Consider the following 20,591-nt stretch of genomic DNA (forward strand, 5'->3'; position numbering starts at 1 on the left):
AGCGTCTTCGGACAGCGCTGGCTCTTCGGCTTAGAAACGGGGATGAGCACCGCACCCGAGAGTCGGACACGACTGGTTGGGGACACCTTTACCTTTTTTAGCCTGGGAAAGTCTAAATAGCACCTTTCCTGGACAGGCTATTCTGTTCCTCTGGGTTAGGGGGCTTACATGGGAAGTGGAAGCCATCAAACAGAGTCTATTCTGGGCAGGTCTCTTTAATCAGGCATCAGGACCATGGACAGTTCCCAGTGAGCCTTGCTGTTTGAGTTACAGAGAGATGCTGTCTCAACAAATTGCTGAGGTCATCTGAAGCCTTTTGTAAGCTTGCAAGGGATGTATTGCAGTTGGCCCTGCCTCCTTGAAGGAGCTGGCTGTACTGTTTTTAAAGGGCCCTTGTCTGATTCTGCAACCACTGGCTTCTATGAGGCAGAGGGGATGAAGATGTTACTGGGGACACATCCTTTGAGAAAGGCAGAAGGGCCATGTCCTCCGGCTGGGAGGGCACAGGAGGTGGTGCTGAAGGTTCACCTCTGAGCAGCCTGTATCCCTCTGAGCAGCCTGTATCCCTCCCTCATCTATATATTTCTCAGGGCAGCAGGGGAGGGGGCAGGTTTAAGGGTCATGACAAAGGTTAGTATTACAATTGCATGTTAAAAAATTTAAAGGCTACCAATCAGGTCTGGGGGGGAGCAGAGGTCAACACAAAAAGCACTGGATTGCAATGAATGGATAAATATGGAAGCAACCATGAACTGTTAGGTATCAGGGCACTGATGGTTGGCATTGGCTGAGCTGCTCAGGTCCTAGAGAAAGACTAAGCAAGCAGATGGATCTAGGAAGGAGAAAGATAGAAAAGATGGTGTAAAGATCTTGGAAAGCACTGGATTTAGGCCAGGGCTGGAAGATAATGTGGTCAAAGGAATGAGAGGATGAGAAACTGCCTCAGGGAAAAGTATGAGAGGAAACTGGGAGAAAGTCCAGAAAGCAAAAAGGTATATAAAAGTAGGAGCCACAGAGGTGACAAAGGCTGTAATTCACCTGTTTATTTCAAATAACTAGCCACATATTTGGGTTCAGGCCTCTAGTTACCAAGTGCTAAAAAGTCAAAATGAACAAGAAATGCTCCCAGACATGTATATGGGGTGACTGAAAAGCTGTCAAACAAAATAGCAGTAGAGCTCCACAAATTTGCCAATGACTCAGCCCTGGGCAATTCAGAGGCTAGATCATATCAAACAGGCCATTCTGACCCTGACACCTCTCTCATATATTTCCTTTGCCTGTCATCAAAAGGGTTACCATACAAAGAAAGAAACAGACAGTCTCACCAACCTCATGTCATGGTACCCAGGTGCAGCCATTTTGGTGCTCACATTAAAATGAGTTCAACATAGGGAGCTAGATAGATCAATTCATCTCACAGACATTCAAATTACTCTTTTTCCCTACACGCTTTTCTTTTTACAGTGTTAATAGCTATACAGCATTAGATACAGTATAAGAGCTGTATGCTATACAGTATGTTACAGTACACTTTTCAGTAGGGCCAAACTGAGGCCTTACTCTGGAGCATCCTTAACCTAACAGTTAATCCAGTCCTGATAAAAATGGCCACTGTTTAGAAATATGGTCTGTTGATTTTTAAATCCCCTAGCAGCCATCCTGTTGATTTTTTAAATGGTCTTTGTATGATTGAGACAGTTTTGTTTATCACTGAAATGCTTTGTGTGATATTTTCCTCATGACATTTTTAACAGTGTCCATTTGGGCCTTTCTCTTCCTCTCCAGTCACCAGTGTAAATCTAACAATTAACTATTGGTAAATATAGTAGCATGACACACAGCGTTCTCTGTAACACCCCCTCAAGGGTTAGATTGTGGTGTTTGGGTATGAGCTGAAGCTATTTGGAGACAGTCCCACCAAAGCAGGGGAAATACTGAAAGTATCTAGTTGATATGCCATGTCAAACAGACCCACATTCTACAACCTCACACTCTAAGCACTGGAATGACAGGTCCATTCTGACTGGTTGAGTGTAAAATTAGGTGGCATTTCTCTTCATATTTAGGTAAGCAAATAGGAAAAAGCACATTAATAACACTGACTTGGGTCATGCTGATCTGTTTATTCTACTCATCTTGTATAAATACAATTACATGTGTAACTTATGCTTCGTTCAAACAGGAATTTAGGTGAACAGATGAAAAGCAGGGCCAAATACAAATTCTTTGGGCCCTCTACAAACTTGCAACAGACATCCCCCCCCCCCGCATGAAAGGCCTCATACCAGCCCCAGAGATACTGCAGCCTCAGAGGGGGCTTTCTGCTCCCTCCCTCCCATGAATTGCCCTGTGGGAGGGACTCCAGGAGAGAGGTAGATGAGGATAACATCAGACACCTGCTCCTGTTCCAGCTGGACTCTCCCAGCCTGAGGGCCATCTTCCCATAACTCCCCTGAGGGAAGGATCCTGATTAATGATAATGGTAATGATGTTTATTGTGATTTTATTGTTTGTTATGTTATTTGTAAGTCACCTTGGTAGGATTTGTATCCTGAAAAGCGGCATATAAATAAATAAATAAATAAATAAGGCAGTTAGGTACTGAACTCATAAGAACATAAGAAGGGCCATGCTGGATCAGACCAAGGGTCTATCCAGTCCAGCATTCTGTTCACACAGTGGGCAACCAGCTGCCCATAGGAAACAAGCAGGACATGAGCGCAGCAGCACCCTCCGTGCCCATGTTCCCCAACAACTGGTGTATACAGGCATACTTCCTCTGATACTGGAGGTAGCATATAGCCATCAGGACCAGTAGCCATCGATAGCAGTATCCTCCAGGAATTTGTCCAATTCCCTTTTAAAACCATCCAAAGTGGTGGCCTTCACGACATCTTGCGGAAGTGAATTCCATAGTTCAACCATGTGTTGTGTGAAGAAATATTTCCTTTTAACTGTCCTGAAACTCCCACCTGGGTGTCTAATATTATGAGAGAGGGAAGAAATAGAGGAGGAAATTGAATATAGCCTGTGAGAAATCAGTCCATAAAGGTATAGCTTGGATTCCGTCCGGAACATTCCAGAATCATGTTAAATATAAGGTGAGTTCCAATCCACAAGTGTAACACCTCTACTATTTGTTACATTTGAACCCCATTTTACCTTCAAAGAGCTCAAGACAGTGAAAATGGGAACGGTCTCATTTTATCTTCACAACAAGCCTGTGACGTTGGCTGAGTTGAGGGAGGATGACTGACCCAAGGTCACCTAGGGAGCTTCATGGCTGAGGGGGCATTCATACCCAGGGACAACCCTGTCTCTCTCAGCTGCTGGCAAGCCTCCCAGGATTACAAAACAAGCTGATCTATGGAAAATTCCTTTCTGGTCTAAAATTTGGAGATCACTGGATAATAAGGATGAACACAAACCTCGCCCACTTATCTTTTCCAAATTAGCAACCACAAAGCCCCTTTTACCTCCGTGGCAAAAATCCATCCTGCCTGCTACCTCCCCTCCAGTTGTGGCTATTTCTGATGCTTCAGAGGGGGTGGAAGATTCCTTTATCCAGTTTCATCCTTAAGAAATGTCATTGGCTGATAGAATAATAGCCTAACTCCTCTGCAGTTTAAATTAACATAACAAATATATGTCAAATGAACATAAGATAGATAAGTTTTACAAACCTATTAAAACATGCAAAAGAGAATAACAAACAAAAGACTTCAGCCTTAAAAACAGTCAACATAAAGTGCCGTAATATTGTCATTTTATTGTATCTTAAGGAATGCAGTAGGAATGAGTCCATGCATATTAGAATGTTTATTGATTGCGGGGGGGGGGGGGGGCTTGGCAGAATCTAAAGACACACGTCAATTCACCACCAAAATTTTATTGTTGTTGAAAAAAGAACTCAAAGGCTTATTGATTCAAATTCCAATCTTACACAAACTCAGAATATTCATTCACATAATTACAGTCGCAATTTCCAGTCGTCTTCACAATGCCATGGGAAAGACACAGTAAGAACTGACATGCAGCTAGAATAGAGCTACTCAAACAATAACCCTGCTTGAAAGTATTTGACTAGTTATTTTCATTTTCTCAAAAAAACAAATGGGGAAGAACAAAACAAAAGGACCAGCATAATTAAAAAATAATACAATGATACTTTGTAAGACTGAGTAAAGCAGTCTTGTTTAGTCAATGCCTCTCCCTTTCCAGTGTCTCTTGGCTATATCATTTCGTCCACCCGGTAAAACCTCAAAGCTGTTTCTTGGGTAACCTTTGTTCTTTTTGCCATGAATTTGTTGAATATGCCCATTTGGCCACTGCAAGCCTTTGCTGTTATATATCTGGGGGGGGGGGGATGCATTCCTGTTACCCTCTAATTATTGGTGTATGAATTTTCACTGTGTAGCCTCTCATCCTTCAGTGTGGATTTCTTTAAACAGTCTGTGAATATGAAAAAGCAATTCCTCTCACGGGTCTGGGGAATGTTTGATTTTGCATGATAATAATAGCGTTTTTTCTTGAATATAGCACTGATAAACACATGAATCCATGACAGACAAGCTAGAATAAAAAGACACATTCAAATCTGAATAGCCACAAAACAAAACAAAAACCAACTTGGCATGTCTCCTTTCCTGGATTCCCAGTTTAACATTTATGCTCATTTTTTTATTATAACCAAAAGTTTTCAGAAGCCAGATTCACTTCATTTTAATTCTTCTGTAAGTACAATTTTTAGTTGACAAAAAGTGAGCTCTAGCACCCACTTTGCTGCCAAATGTCTCATTTTTATTTTGTGATTTCACCCTCCCACCTTCATTAAGGGCTTTTAGGGGGCTATTTACATGATCAGGGATAGGGATCAAGGATGTTACATGTAAATATAAATGTAAAACATAAAATTAAAGTGACCTGAAGAATGGAAGGAAATGCATTTCATTAAATTAATTTCTGTTGGGGCTTTCAGAATGTTGATATCTTGCACCTTCACACTGTAACAGAGAAAGCAAAATCCCTCACTTGTTTAGCTAAAGAAATTTTTTAAAAATTAAATAAACCTTCCGGCTGGAGCATAATTGCAAACATATGGGAAGAAACAAAGATAGATCATTATTAAAACTCTAAATATTCTCATTTGAAATTCGCTGGATCATGGAGAAAGCAAGAGAATTCCAGAAAAACGTCTATTTCTGCTTCATTGACTACGCAAAGCCTTTGATTGTGTGGATCACAACAAACTGTGGCAAATTCTGACAGAGATGGGAGTACCAGACCACCTTACCTGTCTCCTGAGAAACCTGTACGAGGGCCAAGAAGCAACAGTAAGAACCAGACATGGAACAACCGATTGGTTCAAAATTGGGAAAGGAGTACGACAAGGCTGTATATTGTCGCCCTGCTTATTTAACTTATATGCAGAGTACATCTTGAGAAACTCCAGGTTGGATGAATCACAGGTCGGAATTAAGATTGCCGGGAGAATTATCAGCAACCTCAGATACGCAGACGATACCACCCTAATGGCAGAAAGTGAAGAGGATCTCAAGAGCCTCTTGTTTAGGGTGAAAGAAGAGAGTGCAAAAGCTGGTTTGAAACTCAACATTAAAAAAACGAAGATCATGGCATCTGGCCCCATCACTTCCTGGCATATAGAAGGGGAAGAAATGGAAGCAGTGACAGATTTTATTTTCTTGGGCTCCAAGATCACTGCAGAAGGTGACTGTAGCCATGAAATTAAAAGACGCTTGCTCCTTGGGAGGAAAGCTATGGCAAACCTAGACAGCATAGTAAGAAGCAGAGACATCACCTTTCCAACAAAGGTTCATATAATCAAAGCTATGGTTTTCCCAGTAGTAACGTATGGCTGTGAGAGCTGGACTATAAGGAAGGCTGAGCGCCGAAGAATTGATGCTTTCGAACTGTGGTGCTGGAGAAGACTCTTACGAGTCCCCTGGACTGCAAGGAGGTCAAATCAGTCAATCCTAAAGAAAATCAACCCTGAGTGCTCATTGGAAGGACAGATACTGAAGCTGAAGCTCAAATATTTTGGCCACCTAATGCGAAGAGAAAACTCACTGGAAAAGGCCCTGATGCTGGGAAAGACTGAAGGCAAAAGGAGAAGGGGACGGCAGAGGATGAGATGGCTAGATAGCATCACCGATGCAATGAATATAAACTTGAGCACACTCCGGGAGAAAGTGGAGGACAGGAAGGCCTGGCGTGCTATGGTCCATGGGGTCATGAGGAGTCGGACATGACTTAACGGCTGAACAACAACAATAGTGGAAGTACCATTGGCCCAATTTAAAAGCAGTCATTTCTGGCACTGACAATTCCAACTCATTTGTCCTTTTTGGGGGGACAGTTTCCCATCCTTTAACTATCAACAGCTACTTGAGACTGTAATTCCTTTGATTGATTGTTTGTTTGAAAAGATCTTCCCACAATTGTGCAACAATTGTCTTTAAACAGTGGCAATGTAAACTTAATGTGACATCAATACTTTCCCCTTTCTCTCTCTCTGCACGTACTTCATTAACAATAGACATTCTGGCTTTGATCCAAGAGTTCCGGTCCACAAGTGTAACACATCTTTGGATCATGGAAGGACTGTTTCCACTTTAGCAGAAGGGTGTTGTGGGAGAACAGTGAAGGGCCCTCAGAAACGTGCAGCTGGCGCTGCATGTTCTGAGTCTGGACTGAGATGTGAGTCAGAAAGATACTCTTATACTTTAGGACAGCTCTATTGCTCTGAATGACTGAATCTGCATATAACAAACCTGATAAAGGAGGTTACATACACTGTTCATAATCAACTGAGCATATCACTAGTTCATTCTGAAGATACATCTACCTTTCAAAAAGTTTCAGTGTGCACTTGAGTATGAGCTTGCTTTTCTCTGACCTGTTTATTCCTTCATTTTACTCCTCAGTAATTTATCATATTCTTTTTATCTCCCAGTTCCTCATGGTGTATTTAGATCTTTTATGTCTGGATAATCATTTATTTATAAATAATCATTTATTTATCAAGCCAGTCTGGTTCAGATAGTCATTTATTAACAAGAAACAACTTTATATTGGTAATAAGAAATACTTTTTGAACAGTTACAAAAGTTCTGAAATTAACTAGTGGAACTTAAAAAAAAAACACTACTAACCAAAATGCCACTTCGAAAAAGAGAGAAAAACCCAGGGGAAAATATGGAAGCACAGTCCCTTGTATGTCTACTCAAAAGTACATCCCACAGAGTTCAATGGGAATGTGTGTAGGATTGCAGCCGAAGTTAATTTTCCTTTCACTTGGAGTTGTACTGCCTTTCTTCAGAAGTGGGCATAAGCATACTGGACTTGCGGTCTTGCCTGGAATCAGATAGGCACAGGTGGCGTTACCAGCTGTAAGCTGGAGGAGGCACTTCCTGATAATGACCAATGCCTACGCTGAACATGTTGCCAAGGGAGAAGATGATGGAATGTGAGATGCCTTCTCCTTACTTAGAAAAGGGTCTTAGAATATATTGAATATCTCTACAGCTCCTTGAAGATGTCAAGGTCCTTGAGATGTGTTAATTGGTTTGCAACTCCTTGGGAAGTGGTGATGTACTGTATTTCCCAGTTGAGTAAACTGAGGCAAACCCACAGTTAAAGAAAAAAGTATTGAAATGTACTTCTTATAGCTTACTCCAGGAAGTCCCATTTTAAATTAGTTTAGATCCTTTATGCTGCAATCCTGTACTCACTTACATGACATAAGACCCACTGAACTCCATCAGATTTACCTCTGAGTAGACATGCACAGGATTGCACTGTTAGGCTACAATCCTATGCACATTTAACTGGGAGGGAAGCTGTATGGAACTTAGTAGGCCTTCTCTCTGAGTAAACCTGCATAGGTCAGGCTGCATGCTTGTGTAAAATGTACATTCTCAAGACTTCTGAAATACAATATAACTTGCACTCCTGACCCTAAACATCCTAAATTGGAAATAAATGCTGCTGAAATTGGTGGGATTTCCTTCCAAGTCAAGCAACCTGTGTAGGATCAGTTTGTATGAGGCAGCATAGACATGCAGCTGAAAATGGCCACAGTATATTAAGATACCCCTTTGTTAGATATGGCAAATTTGAGTTGAGTGCTTTGTCTAAGCAGAGATGGGGAAGGTCTTTCAGCTTGAGGGCTGAATTCAATTTCAGGGAACTGCTTGGGGGCTGCATTCCAGTGGTGGGTGGGACCAAATATAAAGGCGGTGGAGTCAGAGGCCCCAAATAATAATAGAATCATAGAACAGTAGGGTTGGAAGGGGCCTACAAGGCCATCGAGTCCAACCCCCAAATGCCAGCATGTTGTAGCATAAAGCTCTGACTGCCGGTAACTAAGCATTAGGAGAAGCATTTCAACTTATAGAATGGGGTGGGGTGGGGTGGGGCAAGGCAGAAAAGCGGGGAAACTATCAAATGATTGGTATTTGGGAGAAAGCAGGGCTGGGGAAAGGGTTTGGTCATTTGGGGAACCCAGGAGGGCCAAATTGGGACTCCAGGAGGGAAGATTGGACCCTCAGGCCTGAGGTTCCCCACTCCTGGTGTAAGGCAGCACAGCCTTTGTTTGTCTATATGCGGTTGCAGCAAATTTCATTGTTAAAGTTACTGCACATAGTCATTCAATATGATACGGCGATTTTAGGAGCACATAACTGTTTACAAGTTAGAATTTCAAAGACTGGGTTTGCCTGTTCTTTGGTTCTTAAATAGGCAGCATAATGAAGAACCTTGCAGCTTGCCTTGTCTTGGAGGACTTCTGAGGGATTGTCTCAGCATTCCATGGGGAGGCATATTGCTTGCTTTGTCTTCCCTGTGATGGTTCTTATCCACAATGTCTTTAAGTAGTTAACAGGCACTGTATGCTCTATAGGCACACACAATACAGAAGCAGGCAGGGGTCTAGTACTTTAACACCAATGTGCGCTGCTCTCCCACACACAGAGGGGAGAGAAAAATTAAGAGATTGAAGTCACAAACTTAAAAGCCTCCTCAGGGGACTGAAGAGATCTAAGCGACTGGATGCTAAGCCCAACACCCACTTCTAGGGTTCAGAACCACATTTTCCATCAGTCAAAGCAATTTCTCTCCCCTCCTCTTCTGTTGCCACCTCATGTGTGTGTGTATGCGTGTGTATTACAGATCAAGGATTTCAAGAAAAATAAATATTTTTAGCACCAAGAGGAGTATTCAGCAATTCAAATAAATTAAGACTACTATAATAGGCTCATCAGTGAGGCAGCCCTTGAAGACAGTCCGAAAGCTTCATTTGGTCCAGAATGTGGCTGTGAGGGCTCGAATGAGAGCTACCTAGGTAGAGCTCATTAGTTATTACACTGATTATTCATCACCTTTGCTGCTTACCAGTTTGCTTCCAGGCTCAGTTTAAGACACCGGCTTTGGCCTTTAAAGCCCTGAACAGCCTGATACTGGACTACTTTAGGGCTCATCTCCTCAGCCTGCCCAAGCAGGACCTTCATTCTATTTGGGAGGCTCTCCTTTTGGTCCCATTGCAACCTGGGCTATGGCAGGTGGGTAACTGGGAGAGGGCCCTTTTGGCTATGGTAGCTAGGATATGGAAAGGCCTCCTGAGAAACTCTCTGGCCTGGTTTGGATGGCACATCAGCTCACCATGGGTGAATTAACTTTCAGGGCACCCTCACCAGGTCTTGCATATTCATTATGAATATGCAAGACCTGGGTAGGGGTTGCCATGGTTAAACAACCCTGCATAAAGCTGCCTGGGTTCAGACTACATGACAAGCCAGCGGCCCCTGGGGCCTGCAGATTCATAAGGGTGGCTGACACATGCCACAGCTCCTTGCAGGTAAATTAACCCCCGATGGGCTGTCATGCCAGCCCACAGCTTTCACCATCACTGCCTGCTTTCAGAAGGGCAGTGAATATGGTTTTATTTAGGCAGGCGTCTCCAGAATTAATTTCAGAATTTTTGCAGCTGTTTTTGTAAGACTGCCCTGCCAGTTTGCTGGTTTAGCTTTGTTTACTTGCTTTAGGTGAGAGTTAATGTTTTGTACTTTGTAGAATGTTGTTTTAACCATGCTGTAAGCTTCCTCATATACCTTGGTAAAAATAGGTGGGATAGAAATTAATCAACATAAAAAAGAAAAAAAGATAGCTTGTGCTTAAGCTTAAAGGTGCTCAATTTTCCACTCTTGAAAATGTTGCATTCCATTCCTGGCTTTTCTCATCATACAGTCGTTGATTTAGCACTCCCCTTTGCCATTTCCCATTTGTTACTCTCACAGCCTCACTGAGTTCCTGCCTATTTGCATGCAAGAGTGGCTCAGGAGAGCTGTGAAGAGGTTGTTGTGGGTCAGAGCTGAAGCACGTTGGCAGAGCAGTGTGCATAGGAAGTAGGAAGTAAGGCTTGCCACACGTCGCTTTGTTCAAATCTGTCCCTCATGCCATAAACATTAAATTAGCAGCTTTGCCTCTTTAAAACCTGGTGTGGGTATCTTTCCCTACAGGACTTTACAGAGCCCTTTCCCCTCCACTGAAAACGGCTATTGAATATGCCTGTGAACCCAGATGCAATGGAGGACAGAGAGAGCTCCTGCACCTTGCATGATAGTGCGAAAAGGGATTTTGGCAGGTGCAGCCCATTACCTGAAAGACTGTCTTCCCCTGTATATGTGTTAGACCAGGGGTAGGCAAAAGGTAGGTCTCCAAATGTTTTGGAGTTCCAACTACCAGAAGCCCCTACCAGCATGGCCAATGTTCAGGAATGCTGGGAGTGAAAGTCCAAAACATCTGGAGATCTACTTTCTGCTCACCCCTGTATTAGACCACTACAATCTTCAGGGGTGGCCTTGTTGTCTGTGCCACAGCCTGCAGAGCACCATCGGGTGGCAACAGGCCTCTGTGGCAGCACCCACCCTCTGGAACAATCTTCCCTCTACATCAGGCACCAAGGATCATGTGCTTTTGACTTATTGCAAACTTGCTTGTTTACTCTAGCTTGGGACTCCTGCTGAAATTATTGTCTTTAAAGTTGCAGAAGTACTGTCCTCTGCATCTGAAAGGTAGGACAGAAAGTCATACCAGCAGCTGACAGAGCCTGAGGGCAATTCACATGAACTCAAGCTGGCATTTTATGCATAATCGCATGTCCCAGCTGGTTAGGAAGCAAAGTGGTCATATGAACCTTCACCAATGAGGTGAGTGGACTGAAACCATTACCTCATGGTTTAGCCAGCAGAAATGTATATATTACACATATAACAGCGTTATGTGCACCTCGGTGTTCAGTCATGCCAGCCACATGACCAAGGAAGTGTCTTCGGACAGCGCTGGCTCTTCAGCTTAGAAATGGAGATGAGCACCACCCCCTAGAGTTGGACACAACTGGCTGGGGACACCTTTACCTTTACCTTAATGTGTATATGCACCGGGCTGCTGTGCGATAAAGTCCGATTTTGGTCACATGAGTCAGCTGTAGACTGATTCATGTGACCATCTGATTCGGTCATTAGGTTGTAGACTTGGAAACCAGAGCAGACACTCAAGATCTCTTCCCAAAACAACTCCACATTTTCTTTAAAAAAAAACCCAAAAAAAACCCCCTCCAGATCCTGTAACTGGAATAGCTTATGCCACTTGAGGTAATTTTATATGTACATTTGAATTAACTCTGCAATATAGTGTTGGGCCCCCGACACATTTTGGGCTAATGAAGACTGCAGCTGCTGTGCTGAACACAGAGCTGATCACCACCAACGTTTTTTAATTTTAAAAAATAACACTTTAAAAAGGGGATGACAGTGTCAGCTCCAGTGGATCCTTTAGGGCCTATGAACCCTGGCATGTGCCCCATTATGCCAGGTACTGACATGGGGCCTGTAACCCACCAGCCATGCATCATGGACTGCCAGATGCTTGACGGAATCCTTGGTTTTAAAGTTGCAAACCCAAATCTGCACATGTTTACCCAGGAAGTAAACCCCATTGAGATAAGTGGGACTTACTCCCAGGCAAGTGTACATGTAGCCTAAGACTGAAAACTCTTTAACAGATTCCATTATTTGTTCAGTAGATTGTTATCAACTGCAGAATAGCCTGGGCTATTATAAAAATGCTAATTTGAGAATATAACATGCATATGCAAAGAATCATCAGCCTTCACTATTCAAAAGCAAACAGTTTGGAGTGTTTTCTTCACAGGCGTCAGGAGCATCTTTGGGAAATATGGTTAAACATACACTTTTGAAGTAATAATTCTGTTTGTGTTGTGACCTTAACTAGCAGTGGTAAGCCTGCAGAACTAAACAGACTGTACTGAGGGGGGGAGGCACCGTATACTTCTTTAGTGCCATATCCTCCTCCTCCTCCCTCCTCCTGATCTGGTGGCTGTCAAAGACACCAAGGAGCAAGTCGTGGGAGATGTGCTTCAAAACTCTCCACAGGGAGCTACACCAGCTGTTGTGTTGGCAGCCTTGGAACTGCCTCTGGATCTTTCTTGCAGACTTTGTCTTCCTCATAGCTACTTGCTGCTGATTTTCTTTAATGTCAAGGATCTTGTGTGCTGTGAATCACTTGAAACTCGTCCCTCTATTTATCTGTTTTTCATGCTTAGCCCACCCTTGTCTCAAGGTAACAAAGATTTCAAACAAACACTGTGTACAAAATACATGCAAAACCACATACTAAAATGTCATTTTCAATGTACTGATAAACACACATCAAGCATCGCTGCAAGGTGCAGATGTAGCCTACACATGCTCTGTAAATTAAAAAGGGAAATGAACAGAATAGAAACAAAGTTCAAACACAACCAGTATAAGAGAAGAGACAATTCAGAATATACCAGAATATGAATTTACAGCTCAAATTGTTCCATTTTGTTTAAAAATATGATGACTCATTTATATTCTCACAAATGGCAGAGCCTTCATACAGAATAAACATTTCCCTTAAAAAAAGGTTGTGGATTGGATTTAGGATCTGCCTTCTGTAAGAGGAAGCATTCTGCTCGTGGAAGGTCCCTTTGCCTGATTTTTGGGGACTTCCCCCCCCCCCCCCGATACAGCTTACTCCTTTCAGCAGAGTCTCCTGGCTCTGCACAGCATTTTCAGGGGGCTGGAAGGGCTGCCATGGGAAGGAGGGGGCAGTGAAATCCACTTCCATCAGTGCAGTTCATCCAGCATAAATCTGGATCCAACCCTTTGTCTATTTTGTTTGTAGTTTTTTTAACTAACTTGGTGCTATGCTGTGGAGACCAGGTTATTTATTTATTATCTATTTTAAACTTTTATGTCCCACCTTTCCTCAACAGAACACAAGGAAGCTAGCAATGACTAATTTAGAACAACTATAACAATAAGATTAGCAGATTTCCATTGAGAAGTGACCAGAACTTTTGCTATTATTAAAACCTTTTCTATTAAATGATAGTTTTGTTCGTAAGCTGAATGTTTACTGTAACCAAAGAGAATGACTTCTGATCTTAATTGGGACTGTGAACCATGTTATACATTTTATAAACTCATTAACGTCCATCCAGTAGGGTTTGGTTTTAGACAATTCTAGCAAATGTGTGTAAAACCAATTTGTCTCTCCAGATGTCTCCAACATTTCCAAGCAGAAATCCAGACAGCTCACATAATAAGAGCCATGTAGCAGTGGTGGCAAAAAAGTCATTCCAGGTCTGTGCCTCCCTAACGTTGACTACAGTCCTCATTCCCTCTATTAGCAGACTCAGGTAATTGAGAGCCAACAGCACTGAAGCCAAATGGAGCCACTGAGAAACAACAGAGGCAATAGCTCGCTCAGGTAAACCCCGAGGTATACAGAAATACAACTGTTTAGACTCCTCAAAAGGAGACCACTTCCCACTGCCCCCAGAACAGCCCAGTTAGCACTGAACATGCTCTATGGCTTCCTGGGTCTTGGAATGTTGAGTGTCAGTTGGAAAACAACACTGGAAAACTGAGGTTGGGGGAAGAGATGTGATTGGGCCTCTTCCAGTTTATACTAACCCCTTGTGTCCCTTACAGCTTCTAGTAACCTGGAGAAGGGCATAGCTGGCTGCTACTTTTGTTTCAAGTTGCACTTGTTAGGTTTTAATTTCCATTGGTGGCATTCCACTAATAAGTTGTTGTTGTTTATTCGATCAGTCGCTTCCGACTCTTCGTGACTTCATGGAGCAGCCCACGCCAGAGCTTCCTGTCAGCTGTCGCCACCCCCAGATCCCCAAGGTTGAGTCCGTCACCTCCAGAAGATCATCCATCCACCTTGCCCTTGGTCGGCCCCTCTTCCTTTTGCCTTCCACTTGCCCTAGCATCAGCATCTTCTCCAGGGTATCCTGTCTTCTCATGATGTGGCCAAAGTACTTCAGTTTTGCCTTTAATATTCCCCCAAGTGAGCAGTCTGGCTTTATTTCCTGGAGTATGGACTGGTTTGATCTTCTTGCAGTCGAAGGCACTCTCAGAATTTTCCTCCAGCACCACAGTTCAAAATCATCTATCTGCATTCGCTCAGCCTTCCTTATGGTCCAGCTCTGCAGCCATAGGTTACTACAGGGAAGACCATTGCTTTATCTATGCAGACCTTTGTTGTCAGTGTGATGTCTCTGCTCTTAACTATTTTATCAAGATTTGTCATTGCCCTCCTCCCAAGAAGAAGTCTTCTGATTTCCTGGCTGCAGTCAGCATCTGCAGTAATCTTTGTGCCTAGAAAGACAAAGTCTGTCACTGCCTCCACGTTTTCTCCCTCTGTTTGCCAGTTATCAATCAAGCTGGTTGCCATAATCTTGGTTTTTTTGAGGTTTAACTGCAACCCAGCTTTTGCACTTTCTTCTTTCACATTCATCATGAGGTTCCTCAGCTCCTCCTCGCTTTCAGCCATCAAAGTGGTATCATCTGCATATCTGAGATTGTTAATATTTCTTCCAGCAATTTTAACTCCAGACTTGGTTTCATCAAGCCCAGCACATCGCATGATGTGTTCTGCGTACAGGTTGAATAGGTAGGGTGAGAGTATACAACCCTGCCGTACTCCTTTCCCAATCTTAAACCAGTCCGTTGTTCCGTGGTCTGTTCTTACCGTTGCTACTTGGTTGTTATACAGATTCCTCAGGAGGCAGACAAGATGACTTGGTATCCCCATACCACCAAGAACTTGTCACAATTTGTTATGATCCACACAGTCAAAGGCTTTAGAATAGTCAATAAAACAGAAATAGATGTTTTTCTGAAACTCCCTGGCTTTCTCCATTATCCAGCGGATATTGGCAATTTGGTCTCTAGTTCCTCTGCCTTTTCTAAACCCAGCTTGTACATCTGGCAATTCTCGTTCCATGATTGCTGGAGTCTCCCTTGCAAGATCTTGAACATTACCTTACTGGCATGTGAAATAAGTGCCACTGTTCGATAGTTTGAACATTCTTTGGTGCTTCCCTTTTTTGGTATGGGGATATAGGTTGATTTTTTCCAATCTGTTGGCCATTCTTGTGTTTTCCAAATTTGCTGGCATATGGCATGCATCACCTTGACAGCATCATCTTGCAAGATTTTAAACAGTTCAGCTGGGGTACCATCATCTCCTGCTGCCTTGTTATTAGCAATGCTTCTCAAGGCCCATTCAACCTCACTCTTCAGGATGTCTGGCTCTAGCTCACTGACCACACCGTCAAATCTATCCCCGATATTATTATCCTTCCTATACAGTTCTTCCGTATATTCTTGCCACCTTTTCTTGATCTCTTCTGCTTCTGTTAGGTCCTTGCCATCTTTGTTTTTGATCATACCCATTTTTGCCTGGAATTTACCTCCGATGTTTCTGATTTTTCTGGAAGAAGTCTCTTGTCCTTCCTATTCTATTATCTTCTTCCACTTCCGCGCATTGCTTGTTCAAAAATAATTCCTTATCTCTTCTGGCTAACCACTAATAAGTACTCCACATATATATTCCCTTCGGTGTCAGTGTGACTGCTGCATCTCTGAATGACTTTGGAAGTACTAGGTAAGTATTCTTCAACCCTCTTGCATGGAAGAACGCCCCTGCCCACAATTACCATACCACTTTTGGATTCAAAGTTGATTCATTCAGGGTAGGGCTGGCCTAATCGTAGAGAGGTGAACTAGACATCCTGAAAAGCCAAAATCTTAAGGGCATCTATCTCAACAAATTAACATGCAGTATTGTTTTGCTGCTCAGCATATTATAAGCCACAAGCAAAGGGGGAAAGAAAATTTTAATTCACCTAGGGCACCCTCCCCTCCAAAAAACCTTGGCTGGCCCTGATTGGGGTGTGTAATGTTTACCCTGTAGAGACTATCTTAACAATCATAACTGTCTGAACGACATCTTATGGGAATAGTTTGGCCCAGTGTTTTCCAGTGCAGGTATCTATATCCCAGCTCTCTATCTGCATGCCCCTGTGATTCCTGGATGATACATACTGGAATTGCATGTATCGAGGATGAAAGGTCCATAGATTCTAGTGATATTTTATAGCTTTAATTATCATTGCAGTACTGCCTGAGGGTATGTGGAGAAAAAATTGAGTGGGAAGAAAGAAGGCAGTCCTGTGAACATTCTTGTGGCTTTGCAGGGATGCATATTACCACATTTTCTCATGGGAACCAAACCGTGTTTCAGGGAGAATGCTACTTGCAACTTCAAGGGCATTTGTTTGGTGCCCTGGAAGCAAGACTTGTAAAGGGCACCAATGCATATGCCAGGGGTGTAGAATTTCAGGCCCAGGAGGCCAAATCCAACCCACCTGGGGTCTCAATCTGGCCTTCTAGGGATCTCCAGATGGCCACGCCCCTTCCCCCAACCACTGATTGTTGGGTGGTTTCCTGGCTTTTCTGCAATTCCCTCCCCTCTAAAAGGCTGAAATGCCCTCCAAAAGCTTTAAACTAAAATATCCTGGTATTTTTGATAGTATCTACCAAATGAGGTTGGAGAAAATAAATGGCAGAGATGCTTTTAAAAGAACCAAAATAGCCATGCTGGTCCATGAGTAAAAAATCCAACATCCATAGTTGGGCAATACCTTTATTTAGGAAGAACCAAAATCCCACAAAAGTGTGCAAGCTTTCTAGTTCTCCAGAACTCTTCATCAAGCTAGGTGGTACAAAAAACAGTGGACAGGGGAAGAAATAGTAACATCCAAAAATCTGGCTAGCTGTTGTGGCCATGAAGTCCATGAGAGATATTTTTGTAACCGATTGGTACTCCAAGGGCCTTGGATTGGAAATGTTTAGACAAATTTTGACGCAAGTGCTTTAGCAATCATTCCAACAGAATTTATGCATTTTGCAGAACTAGCTCTCGTGAGACAAGGGTCAGGAAGAAATGGAGCATAAATGCATGAGTGCTGGGGTGAAGAGAATAATCTAAGTTGCACAAGGCCAAATGCACTTCAGATTGTGAATATATTCTCCAAAGCCAGGTGAAGGAGATCAGTAATAGAATGGGGGTGGCAGGAACACCACTTCCAACCAAAAAACCAAGACGGAGAACCTCAAATGGTGCTGAAAATGGTGGGTTTTATTGAGAAAGCACTATAATTGACAGTTTTTGTTGCACCTCACACATTTTGAATGTAACCACACTTTAGCAATGGTACCCACCCCTTTTAAATCAATCTGTTAAATGAGCAGCTCACTTGCTCTCCCAAAAGACAAAGGACTACTTTATTCAGGAAACAAAGAAAAGGCTATTGCCTCTAATGAAGAATGGTTGCACTTGGAATTGAGTTAGTCACAACCATAACTTTGAGAGCTTTAAAGAATCAAATACTCCATTTTCTTCAGCACCTTTTGAGGTTCACCGCTTTGGCTTTTTCGATCAGTAATCGATACCAAGAAAATTGCAAATTCATTCCAGTAAATGGAACAACACTGCATGGAGAAGTATTGCTATAGTTCTTAGTATTACAGGCTACACCACAGGGCAGGGCTGGTTCTCAATGGCTGGGCTCATACCTTACTTTAAGCTTTATGGTGGTTTATGAGCTACTCACAGTAGCTTATAAACCACCATAGTTTATCGTGTCATCTGTGAGCAGTTTTCCCCAACCATGGTGGCTTATTCAGCCAAAATAAGCCACCCTGATAAGCCATGGTCTACAGTGAGGTTTATTTAAACCATCATGGCTTATCGTGTTTTCTGGTGCTCCACAGTGGCTTAAAGAGTGGTTTAAAGATTGCCTACAGAGTCGCTTGGCAAGAGCGGTCAAAACCACTGCCACTGCTCTGTTCCAGCTGGCAGATCTGTTTCTCAGATCTGCCTAGCAACAGATTGCACTCTGGGAAGGGAAGGTGAAGAGGGAGGTGGGGGGAAGGGAATGAAATGAAAAGAGAGCAAGCAGATGGTTTCTCATCACTTTTCTGTGAAAAAGGAAAGTTGTGCAGTTATCCAGTACAGCATTTGGAGGCTCCCCATGAGGAGATGCCACATATAAAATTTTGCCCCATTCCAGCAAACTGTCAAGGAGTTGGAGCCTCCACCTGCGTTTTGGTGCACATATGCAGGGATGAGGGAACAGCTTTGAAAACTGGCTGGGAAGTGGGCAGCAGCAGTGGGAGGAGGGAGCAGAAGGGATGCCTTGAGGATTGGGCGCCACTGGTTGGGTGGGACTGCGGGGGAGCGGAAAAGCTGCTAACAATCAGCAACGCGCCAATAATGTTGGGGATCTGGCAGAGACAGAAGAATATGCAACTAGTGTGAGACAGGCCAATCGGAGAGATGCAGGTGACGCAGTGGTGGCACAGGGGATGCTGGGATTTGGCTTCTGATGCAAAGGAAGCTGGGATACCATCCCGGCCGAGCAGGAGGACTGTAGAGGGAAGAGGGGCGAGGGTGGGGGAAATAAGGTATGCACAGTAGCTTATTTGTCCGATCGCGTGAGGGACAGAGTAGCTTATAAGATACTGTGAGTAGCTTATACACCATCATGGCTTAAAGTGACGTGCGAACCCAGCCAATGATTCTTATTAAGTTCTGTGGGACAAAAGACCTGGGCTAAAACTGTAAGGCAGTGTTGGGAAGAGCCTGCTTCCACCAGTGCACTGAGGTCACCGACAAGAGGGGGCATATTTAGTCCTCGCATCAGCTGAGTACGCTCCTTTACTTTCCGCTATATAAATGAATGGGTACCACCCACTCTTATGAGGAAAAAAACCCTGTTGCAATTGAGAACATAGCTGCAGATAAAACAAAAGCTGCTTCTTGCCCATGTGGTCTCGTCCCTGCTAAGAGTGAAGAGTGGTGAGTGGGGACAGGACACAAAGTAATTCTGTATGCCACAGTATACCGAGAAGCACTGGACAGTCTTGGGATCCCTACAATATACAGTTTCCCCTGCCCTCAACCACAGTGATAGGCATTTCCCCAATTTTAAATAACCATTAGCTATGGGAAATCATGCACTAGTTTTAAACAGCTCAGCAACACCCAATACGCGTTGGTCTTTATTATATTTTCTCTCTTTTCATTTTTTATTGGGAAAAGGATAGAACATCGAAATACAGGTGGAAAACTAATAATAAAAAATTCACATAATCCATGCATTGAAAGATACCCAATTCATAAGTTAATACACTCAGATCAATATAAACAGAGGAAAGGAGCGTACATTGTCATGGAATTTTATCATTCCAAATCATGATAAATGGCATAATTTTTTTGACAAAGCTGTTATAGCTCTTGCTCTTATATAATACATAAGCTTCATTATCACTGCCACACTCCATATTCTATAGAACCAAATGGATTGGGGGGGGGAGCATACTTCTTTTCCAATGTGAAGCTATGTATTTTCATAGAAGATTAATGACCATCTCCTTATCATTCTTGTCCACCCAGCCTTTTAAGTAATTTAATACAACTCTTGGAAAGTTTGAATTGAACATTTATACCTTGTGATCTGTTCAAGATCGAATAGTATGAGGCAACCAAAATTTTTGATTTTCTCACATTTCCAAAATATGAACATATAATGGCCATGTACTTAGTCATAACACCACCAATAATCATGAGACAAATTATAAATCTTTTTTTTTCATTTTCCAATCTAATACAAATAGTAACTTCTCCCTTCCCTCCTGCCCCCATTTCCTCCCCTTTAGGTTCCCCCTCCCTTCTTCATATCCTGTATTTAAAGAGCAACTGTTTCACGTATACAAGTAGAATCATTAAGAAAACATTGGATAAATAGTTGTAATGTCTTTTAAAGATTCATTTTTATATTGATCATAATAAATCCCACCTCCCACCCTCACACATATTCCCCTAAGCATTGCCAGACTCCTTCTGGTAGTGATGTTCTGAAATCTCTTCCCCATTTATTCTGAAAAAGGTGGCATACCTCAGATTTAATATCTGATAGTATTTTATATATCTTAACTACCATTAGTGGTTGGTGAAAATAAAAAATTCTCCACTTGTTTTCTCCAACTGGGCCATGTTTCCAATAATGACATGTCTGCTTTTGGGGGGCCAGGGCCAGGGAAGAATGAACCTAGGTCAAGGTACTCATGGTCTGTACCACTTCTCCAAGTGTTGTAGTAGTT

This window comes from Heloderma suspectum, chromosome 1, assembly GCF_057233095.1.
Source record: "Heloderma suspectum isolate Gila_16-S chromosome 1, 16-S_ref, whole genome shotgun sequence".
Taxonomy (NCBI): Eukaryota; Metazoa; Chordata; class Lepidosauria; order Squamata; family Helodermatidae; genus Heloderma; species Heloderma suspectum.